Source organism: Vicugna pacos, chromosome 18 (assembly GCF_048564905.1).
Source record: "Vicugna pacos chromosome 18, VicPac4, whole genome shotgun sequence".
NCBI classification, from domain to species: Eukaryota; Metazoa; Chordata; class Mammalia; order Artiodactyla; family Camelidae; genus Vicugna; species Vicugna pacos.
This window is the reverse complement of record NC_133004.1, coordinates 33,026,867-33,036,219: the sequence shown is the minus strand read 5'-3', so window position 1 is coordinate 33,036,219 and position 9,353 is coordinate 33,026,867. Positions and strand designations below refer to the sequence as shown.

General features: G+C 42.8%; 1 long non-coding RNA gene and 1 other non-coding gene across 2 annotated transcripts; one reads left to right on the top strand and one right to left on the bottom strand.

Moving 5' to 3' along the window:
* Positions 1-515: 515 nt before the first annotated feature.
* LOC140686958 (uncharacterized) lies at positions 516-9,234 on the bottom strand. Its single transcript, XR_012060966.1, has 2 exons — positions 9,139-9,234; positions 516-792 (listed from the first exon to the last, which is right to left on the bottom strand). It is a non-coding gene; the product is annotated as an uncharacterized lncRNA (long non-coding RNA).
* LOC116284259 (U6 spliceosomal RNA) lies at positions 1,503-1,605 on the top strand. The gene has a single exon (XR_004194025.1). It is a non-coding gene; the product is annotated as a U6 spliceosomal RNA (small nuclear RNA).
* Positions 9,235-9,353: the final 119 nt, after the last annotated feature.

Here is a 9,353-nt window from a genome sequence, read left to right as displayed (position 1 = left end):
CCTCTCCTCCCCCCACCACACCCCCACTTCTGGTAACTACTATCTGCTCTCTATGAATTTATCTGTTCTGGACATTTCATATAAATGTATTCATGCAATATGTGGTCTTCATGTTTTGCATTTTCACATAGTTTAATGGTTTCAAGGTTCATCCGTGTTGCAGCATGAGTCAGTACTTCATTCCTTTTTTTTTAATACCTGAATAAATAATATTCCAGCATATAGATACACAAGTTTTCCCCACTCTCTGAGAGTAGAGCATTCCTATGAAACCCTCCATATGCTGAAATGGTGTAAAGTGAAGAAGCAGTGATCTTAGGACACATCTTACTAATAGCTGCACAAAATAAATCGAGATAAAGCACAGATGCTCACAGGTGCAGTTGAAAGCTATGGTGGCTGGATGCTGAGAGGCTGAGTGACGTTTTCCCAGAAGGAGCTTGGTGGTGACACTCCCGTGTTTGGGGTGCTCCATGCCTCTGCAACCACTTGCTGCAAAAGGAACACACTGCGACTCTCACTTTTTGCCTTTTATTGTCAAAGTGAAAGCCTTCGGATTTCTTCCGGTCAGCGAAACCCGTACTGAAGCAGGTCTTCGGTAAGAGCGAAGTGGCGTAAAGTGAACTGTCCAGAAGGGCGGGGGACGCTTCTGCTGCATTTTGTTCCTCCGTTTCTCAGCTGATGGACATGGGGGCTGTTTTCACTCTTCGGCTATCACAAGTACTGCTGCTAGGAACATTCAGGTACAGGTGTTTGTGGGGGCATATGTTTCAATTTCTCTTCAATATATACCTAGGAGTAGAACTTCTTGGTTATATAGTAATTCTGTGTGTAACTTTTTGAGGAACTGTGGGTGGCCCAATCTACAAGTGCTGAGTTCATCTACTTCTTACTTTCTGCTCAGAACTCAACGCTCCTCCAGCAACAACAGCTCCACACCGCCCCCTCCACAGTGTTGGGTACCACAGTGAACCTGGCTCCCGGGCAAAACGCAGAGGCCACCAACCTCAGGCAAGGAAGAATCAGCAGCGGACACCAGAGCAGACAATTTTTCGGGGAGACTCTCCTCTCCTCCTGCCATGCTCATGCTACCCATCCTGGCTGAAGCTTAAAGACTTCTGCTTAAGCAATGTTACTGACACCAGAGTTCTGGATTTTATGCTTCAAGCGGGCTTCACCCATGCCCCCAGAAGCCCCATCTCACTGCTGCCTACGAGCATGGTGTGCTTGGACCTTGCCACGCCTACCTGGGGACCAGAGGCAGCATGAGGGATAACTAGGAACTTCATGATTTTTCTCATTTCCACTGGATGGAGCCACTCCTTAGAACATGAGACTATTGTTTTACTTGTGCACACTTCATCGATATAAAAACATTTCCTTGGCTCTTACCGTGCACCAGGCAGTGTTCTGGAGTGAACTCTAAGAGGTAGGTACATCTATCACCTTTTCTTTTAAGATGAGAAAACAGAAGCAGAGAGAAGTAAAATAACTTGCTTCAGGTGCTCACTTCAGCAGCACATATACTAAAATTGTAGAAAAAGAAGATTAATATGGCCGCTGTGTAAGGATGGCATGCACGTTGGTGAAGTGTCTCATATTTTTGTGACTGAATCTCTACAAATTCTTACCAAGGGAGAAGACAATGCTTAAGTCTGCATCACAATCACCCTTGCTTACTGCGTGCTTCTCCTGGTAACTTCTTATTGTCTCGCCCCACCCTCAACATCCTCTTTTGTCTTTAGCTGAAGATAGTATTTAAGGTGAGGGCTTCAGCCATTTTGACAAGTTACCTAGTTTTTCTGGGTCTCTCCCATGTATGTATATGTGTTATTAAACTTTTGGTTTTTCTTCTGTTTAAAAAAATAAATAGAGGGGGAGGGTATAGCTCAGTGGTAGAGCACATGCTTAGCATGCACAAGGTCCTGGGTTCAATGCCAGTACCTCCCTTTAAAAAAGTAAAAAAATATAACAAAAATTTTAATTTAATTAAAAAAACTCACTAACCAGGCTCATAGCTTCTGAGTAGCAGTGGCTGGATTCCAGCAGTCTGTGCTCTTCCCCAGCACATCACGCTATCTCTGTCTTACTGCATTTGCAGAATGCATCATGCATGAGAGCAGATGACTGTTTGAACCTCATGTGATGTGTAAAGGAAACCAAATCTGCTCCTATTCCTAGATGAATTCTTCCTGACTCATAGCAAGAATGAGTGCATCCTGGTGAAATGACCTCACCTCACTCCCACTCTGATAGCAGCTTATCCAGCACATATGAGTCCTGGATGTGGCTGATCCTCAGATGAATGGGGATTTCCTCCCTCTGTATATGACATTATCATATGTTCTGGAGAGTGATTATTTTTGCGAGGAGGAGGGAAACAAAGGAAAACTAAACTAAACAAAGTGAAAAGTTGTAGTTGATCAAGCAATTCAGTAAAGGGGGTGGAGACTAAAAGCAAAAACCCAGAGATTAAAAAAAAAGTTACCATATAATTATATCTTTATAAAAGGAGATTAAAACCAGCTTTCCAAGTGACTTTAACTTCAGTTGTTTAAGCCAACTTAACACAAAATTCTTTTTCAAGTCTTATAATGCATTTGACAAGATCTCCGGGATCTGAACTCAAGCTAAACCATAAGATAAAGCTAACTGCAGATGAAAAAGGTAAGGTTGCCTAGACCAACTTTATCTGAAAGAGACCAAAAAGGAAGGCCATGTTTTGTGAAACTCTCATGGGAGAAGAGAGTGGACATTAACATTACTTCCATGTGCCAGATCTGTGCCTGGGAGTTAACAAAAATTGATTTCATTCTCCCCAGTTTTCAGATGAAGAAACTGAGGCTCAGTAGGTCATGAAGTAAGTAAGGACTGGAACCAGGCTTTAAACTCATGTCTGTTTATAACACAGTATTCTGTCCATGAATTACTGGTGCATCACTATAAGTGTCTGACTTCAAAAAATTATTAATTCATTCTGTAATATATATACATATTGACTCATGACGCTGTATACCTGAAACTAATATAATGTTATATGTCAATTATATATAATTGTCATATATATTGTCAATTATATAATAGTTTTAAAAATTATTAACACTGTACACTTAACCTACCTGAATCTGGGGCTCCAGATTCACTAATTACTGCTCTAGAAGTGATCCTACCCACTTCTAGCCTGACAGTTTTGAACAAAGAGTATTAGTATATAAAGAAATTGTATTTGTACCTTACCCTTTAAGAAAGGCAGACTTAACTTTTTTCAAGATTGGTTTAAAAAAAACCCTCAATTCACAATAGGAAATAACATTTTATATCAGGACCCAGTACACACAGTATAGAGTGTTTAACCACACTATTTCAAGAAACAATATTTAACTTTGTTACATGTAATGCTCTCTTACTTTCTTTATCATTTCACTTTTAAAATATGCTGATCTTGAGCTGTTAAGTTGATTTCATGGCCCATGAATGGGTTAAGACCTACAGTTTGAAAAACACTGTCTTTGAGGATTTTGGTTGATCTTGAATTTTTTTTTCTCATTTTACAAATGCAGAAATATAGGCTGCAAAGAATGAAGTGACTTCTTTAAATTCACACAACTAAGAAGAATTAGAGCACCTCATTCCAGAATTCTGTCTTTATGTCCAGTATTCTTCAGAATACAGTTTCTCCAGAGGAGTTATAAATAAGAAACTAAAAGGGGGAGGGAGGGTATAGCTCAGTGGTAGAGCTCATGCTTAGCATGCACAGTGTCCTAGGTTCAACCCCTAGTACCTTCATTAAAAAACTAACAAAACCCCCCAAGAAACTGAAGAAAACCCATATGCAGTCCTGCGAGAAGAGACACGGCTGTGTGAAGAGACAAAGGCGGAATGTTTCACAGAGGTCTTGCTGCAGCTGAGGCATTTGACAGTCATTCCTGGGGGGCTCCAGCTCTGAGGCAGGTGAGATGCAGTAGCTGGAAACTGGAGGTGGAGACAACGCAGTCCCTGCCTTAGGATGGACTACCATTTCATTGTCTCATCGGTGGAGGCTTCCAGGTAAACAGATAAATTACAGTGCAGGGTAATTAGAACCACACTAGTGAAGTAGGGGGCACAGCTGGCGGCCAGAGAAAGGTGCCACGAATTCTGTTCAAAGTGAGGGGCTGGGAAGAGAAGGGAGCTGGGGAGAGAAGGCTTGGTGGCGAGTGGGGGTGATGGTGGCATGGGCCAAATGTCAAGGGGAGAAGGGATTGGGTGGGTAGGAGGACGAGAGCGTTTTAGGCAGCTGGAGTAGCAGGAGCAAACTGCAGGCTGCTGAGGGGCTGGCGTGCGGGACATGGCGGGCAGGAGGGAAGTAGGTAGTGTCAATTTAGTGAAGTCACTTCTCTCATGAGACTTTGGTTTATTCACTGGAACAGTGAAGGGTGAGCAGGAAAGCAATGTTCACATTTGTTTTTGTGGTAAAACCCTTTGTTCAGATGAAACCTTCGTGAAGGCCCAATATGTAAAGGAGGAGGTGGAGAATGTTTTGTTTTTCTTCCCCTTAACAGGAAACACATCTGCCGTTGTTTAGAAATATATTGTGAAAAATCCTTGATGGGGGAAGGCGCAGATTCTCACCCTACGGTCTGAATGTGCACCAGGACTTGAAGAAGAAGACAGAGCTGCTTTGTCTGAGGGAGGGAGTAGCTCTGAGGCAGTGGAGGTGTAGGGGGCAGGCAAGAGGTTATCCAGCAAAACGGGAAGGTTCACAAGGTTCCTGCCATGGCCTTCCTTCTCCAGGCTCACCCATAAACTCTATTCTCCGCTTTATCAAAATCTGGAGTGGTGAACCGTTTTAAAAGGCAAAACCCTTTCAATGGCTCCCCTCACTCTCAGAAGGAATCCAAACTCCTGATCACAGCCTCCAGGCCCTGCACCCTCTGCCCTCTGGCTGCCGCCCAGACCTCACCTCCCGCTCACTTCCCTCACTTACCACCAGCCACCCTACCCTCCCTGCTGTTTCTAAATTCATCCCACACACTTCCTGCTCAGGGCTCTGGTCCTTGTTGTTCCCTCTGCCAGGTCCACTCTTCACCCAAATATCTGTATTTCTCTCCATCACTTCAATCAGGACTCTTTGCAAATGTTACCCAAGCAGAGGGCGCTGCAGCCAGAAGAGTGGCTTCCCCTCCCCGCTGCACGCTCTCACTCTGCTTTGATGACTTCTTCATAGCACAGATCACGGGGTAGTTGTTCATTTGACTCAGCACCCCCATTGGAGTGAAAGCCAGCAACAGCAGAAAGCTTGGGAAGACTTTCCCGCCTGTAGGACTCGGGAAGGGGTGTCCTTTCACTGCTTGTAGGACTGGGACAGGGAGGCCCCCAGCTGGCACATGGGTTCAATGTGGAACAGTTCAAAGAGGACCAAATGAGGTGGAAGCAGAGGTGAGGCCTTCACCTGCTTCCTTCTGGCTCCTCAGGTGCAGCGTCAGTGCAAACCCAGCGCATAGATAGTGAACTTCAAGACATAGAAGTCACCCAAGGAAACTATAGGTATATGAAATGAGAAGCTTGAAGTCAGAGAGGATTGGGGAACACCAGCGTTTGATGGTTGGTGCAAAGAAGAGGAATCAGGCAAAAAATAGAGAATGGAGTGGTCTGGGAGGTAAACAGTAGGAGGACTGATGCATACGAAGGCAAGACAGAAATTTTAAGGAGTGGTTAATGCCTCTGAAAAGTCAAGAAAAGGACAGGCTTCAGTTTCCTCAGCTTTAGCAATCAGAGGTTCCTTAATAATCTTGACAGAGAAAGTTTTAGTGGATTGAGGGAAGCTGGAGACAGGCTGCAACTGGTTAAGGAATGAATGGGAGTGAGGAAATACAGCCAACAAGAACTGGATATTTCAAGAAGTTTGGCTCTAGAAAGGTAGAAAATATTCCAGTAAGTAATATTTATGGGGAATGTAAGAAAGCAGGGGTTTTGTTTTTCAACCTAGACAAGGAAGAGACATGAGCATGAGTTAGAGGACTAGGCTGAATATTCAGGGAAGAGAAGATAATTGATGGAACAAGGTCGCAGAAAAGATTGGCAAGGATGTTTCATGTAGGTATGGGAGCAGGGAACTTTAAGAAAGAGGGAAGAAAATAAAGAGTGAAGGTATAGGTTAGTTTCTGTCGGGGGGACAGGTATAGAGTGAAATTTGAGGAAGTTAACACCACACCTTTACTTTTTCAGTTAAATAAGTAAAGTTATTTGCTGTATCAGTCAGGTTCTACCAGAGAAAGAACCAATAGGAGATAAACGTTTATTGCAAGAGATTTATTGCAAAGAATTGGTTTATGCAACTGTTGAGGCTGGCTAGACAGGCCTGAAATCTGTAGGGCAGGCCAGAAATCTGGAAACTTCCAGGCAAGAGGAGATGCTGCAGTGTACAGGTGGAATTTCTTCTTCCACAGGGAAACCTCAATTTGGCTCTTTTTTTTCCCTTAAGATGAATTTATTAGGTTATCAAAACCCATGCTTTTAGTAACTTCATTTCCTTTTAAAAATTTTTTCCAGCTTTATTAAGGTATAATTGACAAAATTCTAATATATTTAAAGTGTACAATGTGATGATTTGACGTACGTAGTGAGTCCTCCAGCTCCCAATGCAGAGCGCAACAGGAGGAGCCATGTCGAGGGAACACAGGGCCAGGCCTCTTGAGCAGCCCCAAGAGTAGAGAAGCCTCAACCTGTGCAAGCTGATGCAGGTCCCTTACAGCAATCACCAACAAAACCAATCCTCTAAGTAATGCAAGACTCCCTTTTAGGCTGCACCTCATGGATTTCAAGAAAGTTTTTGGACCAATAAATTCAAGTCCAGCCAATGAAAGTGTGCAGCCCTTGGTGTTATCAGGAATTTGGGCTTGTACGTGCTGGGGAAAGATAGCAAATACAGGCTGATTACTAGCATAGGGCATATGAGAGAACACTTAAGGATCACTTCAGGTAGGAAGGCTATACTGACATGTTTACATGTTTAACATGTCACACATGTTTATTTCTTTCAGGGAAAACAGTAGGGAGAGATGAAAAATGAAAGAGGCAACTAACATTACATGTTCAGGTACTCTTCAAAATGACCTCATTGAATTGTGACAATTCTATTGGAAAGTAGTAGCATTATTTCCGTTTTTTTAGATGAAGTGACCATGATAGAAGGCCGTTGCTTTGTTTGTAGGTGATGAGAGTCACAAGGACAGATGTCAGAGGTCACTGTGTCCCCTCCCCTAAACTTATACCCCTGTCTATTCCCCAGGATTGAATAACTGAGCAAATCCAAGCAAAAAGAAACTTTTCTCCCCAATTCTCTGCTTTAGTTTGTCATCAAAAGGAAATTCACCTAAAAACCCTCTAAATCTTAGTAGAACAAATTAAAATGAGATCGTTGTACTTAGTACAAAACTAAAGCTAAGATAAATTACTTCATTCAGTCATATTATAAGTATTTATTAAGTGCCTATGATGTATCAGGCACTCTGCTAAATGTTATTTGTCCAAAGTCACAAACACAGTATGTAGCAGAGTGAGGATTAAACTCAGGTCTTTCTGATGTTAAAACCTGGGCATTTTTCACATGTTCATGGTTTTCAAACATCTTAGAAACAAGTCTTACAAGGAATTCCAATATGAGGATCACACAGTTGGAAAACCATGTCATGCTTCCACACACAAGTTTTGACAAATGCATACACCTGTGTAACCCAACTCCTATCAAGATATAGGACATTGCCACCATCCCAGAAAATTCCCTCTGGGCCCTTCCTAGCTACTTCCTGCCCCCAACTCCCAAGAAGCAATCACTCTTCTGACTTTTTTACCATAGACTAGTTTAGCTTGTTCTGCACTCAATCTGTTGTGTCACTACATATCGTATAGTGTTTAGATGGGTTTATAAAAATGTAAGACAATGCTGCTCTTCCAATTATTTTTTGCTTTGGAAAATAGTCTTTCAAAAATTAAAATGCTATCTATGTAATATGTAATTTTTCTTGTTATTGTAATTTTGGCTATTTTTAATGGAAATATAATTCACATAACCTAAAGCTGACTATTTTTAAGTGTACCCTTCAGTGGTTTTTAGTATATTCACTATGTTGAACAATTATCACCACTGCCTAATTCCAGAACACTTTCATCACCCTAAAAAGAAATTCCATACCTATTAGAAATACTCCCAGTTCATCAGTCCCTCACCGTCTCCTGGCAACTTTCTGTCTCTACAGATTTGTTTCTGTAATTTTAAAGTGCGTTAATAAATATTTCAAACTTGTGTTACTTTCTAACACAGTAAATATGGATAGACAAATCCTATATAAAGCAAAGAGCTTTGGGGCCTCAATTGCTAAGAACGCAAAGGGATTCCAAGGCCCCAAAATTTGCAAACCACTCGTCTAATATTTGGGGCTTGTTTGTTTTGCTGTGTTTCTTGATAGGTTGGACATAATGTCTAAACCAGGGCCCTACCAGGAGCTCAAAGATGGGATGGTCATCCCTGATTAAGATTCCAGAAGGGATGGGGAACTACTTAACAGACGACTGAACCCATACGACATGGGACCAAGGGTGAAGTTGACTAAGTAACAGACCAAGCATGACTTTACCATCCACTCCGACGTGTTGAGTGCTGAGTAAGGAACATCCGAGCTGCTGTCCTCTCAGCTCAACCACACGACATAAGGGGACGCATGTCACCTGGTCCCTGCACCTCATGTAGCGGCTTGGGGCTCAGCAAGAGATGAGTGCAACATGACCGACCATAATCCAGCCAGCGTGGTCTAGACCTAAATAAGTGACCAGAAGTTAAAGCACCATTGACTGGCACTGACGTCAAGTCCTGAAATCCACAAACGATTCCCGCCCCACAGGCGCAAGAAACAACTTCTGAGGCAAGAAAACTGTAAAACTGAAGATCACTACGAGTCGTTTAGAATAATCCCGTTTCCATGCAACATTTTCCTTATCCCTATAACATGCCTTATTCTGCCACTTAAAAAAAAATAGCGGCAATTGTATTCAGTTTCAAGAAATTTCTGGATAAATCTATTGCCTTCGATCTTTGCTTAATTCCTACCAAAATTAGTAGTTATTTGAAGGGGGATAGTGAGGCGAAAAGTCTACACTTACAGCAAATCTACATCTTGAAACGCAGAAGGTAAAGTGAGCCCATTGCCAGGAAGCGCTCACCAGCTGCCCCGACAGCCAAGGTCGCCGAAAACTCGGACTCTGGAGTTCGCGCGGGACCGCCTGCCCTGACGTCAACGGCCAGGTAGCCGACGTGCGCTCATGCGTTCTCCGCCAGGGCGGAGGGGAGCCCTAGAGGGCGGGATAGTTGCGAGGCA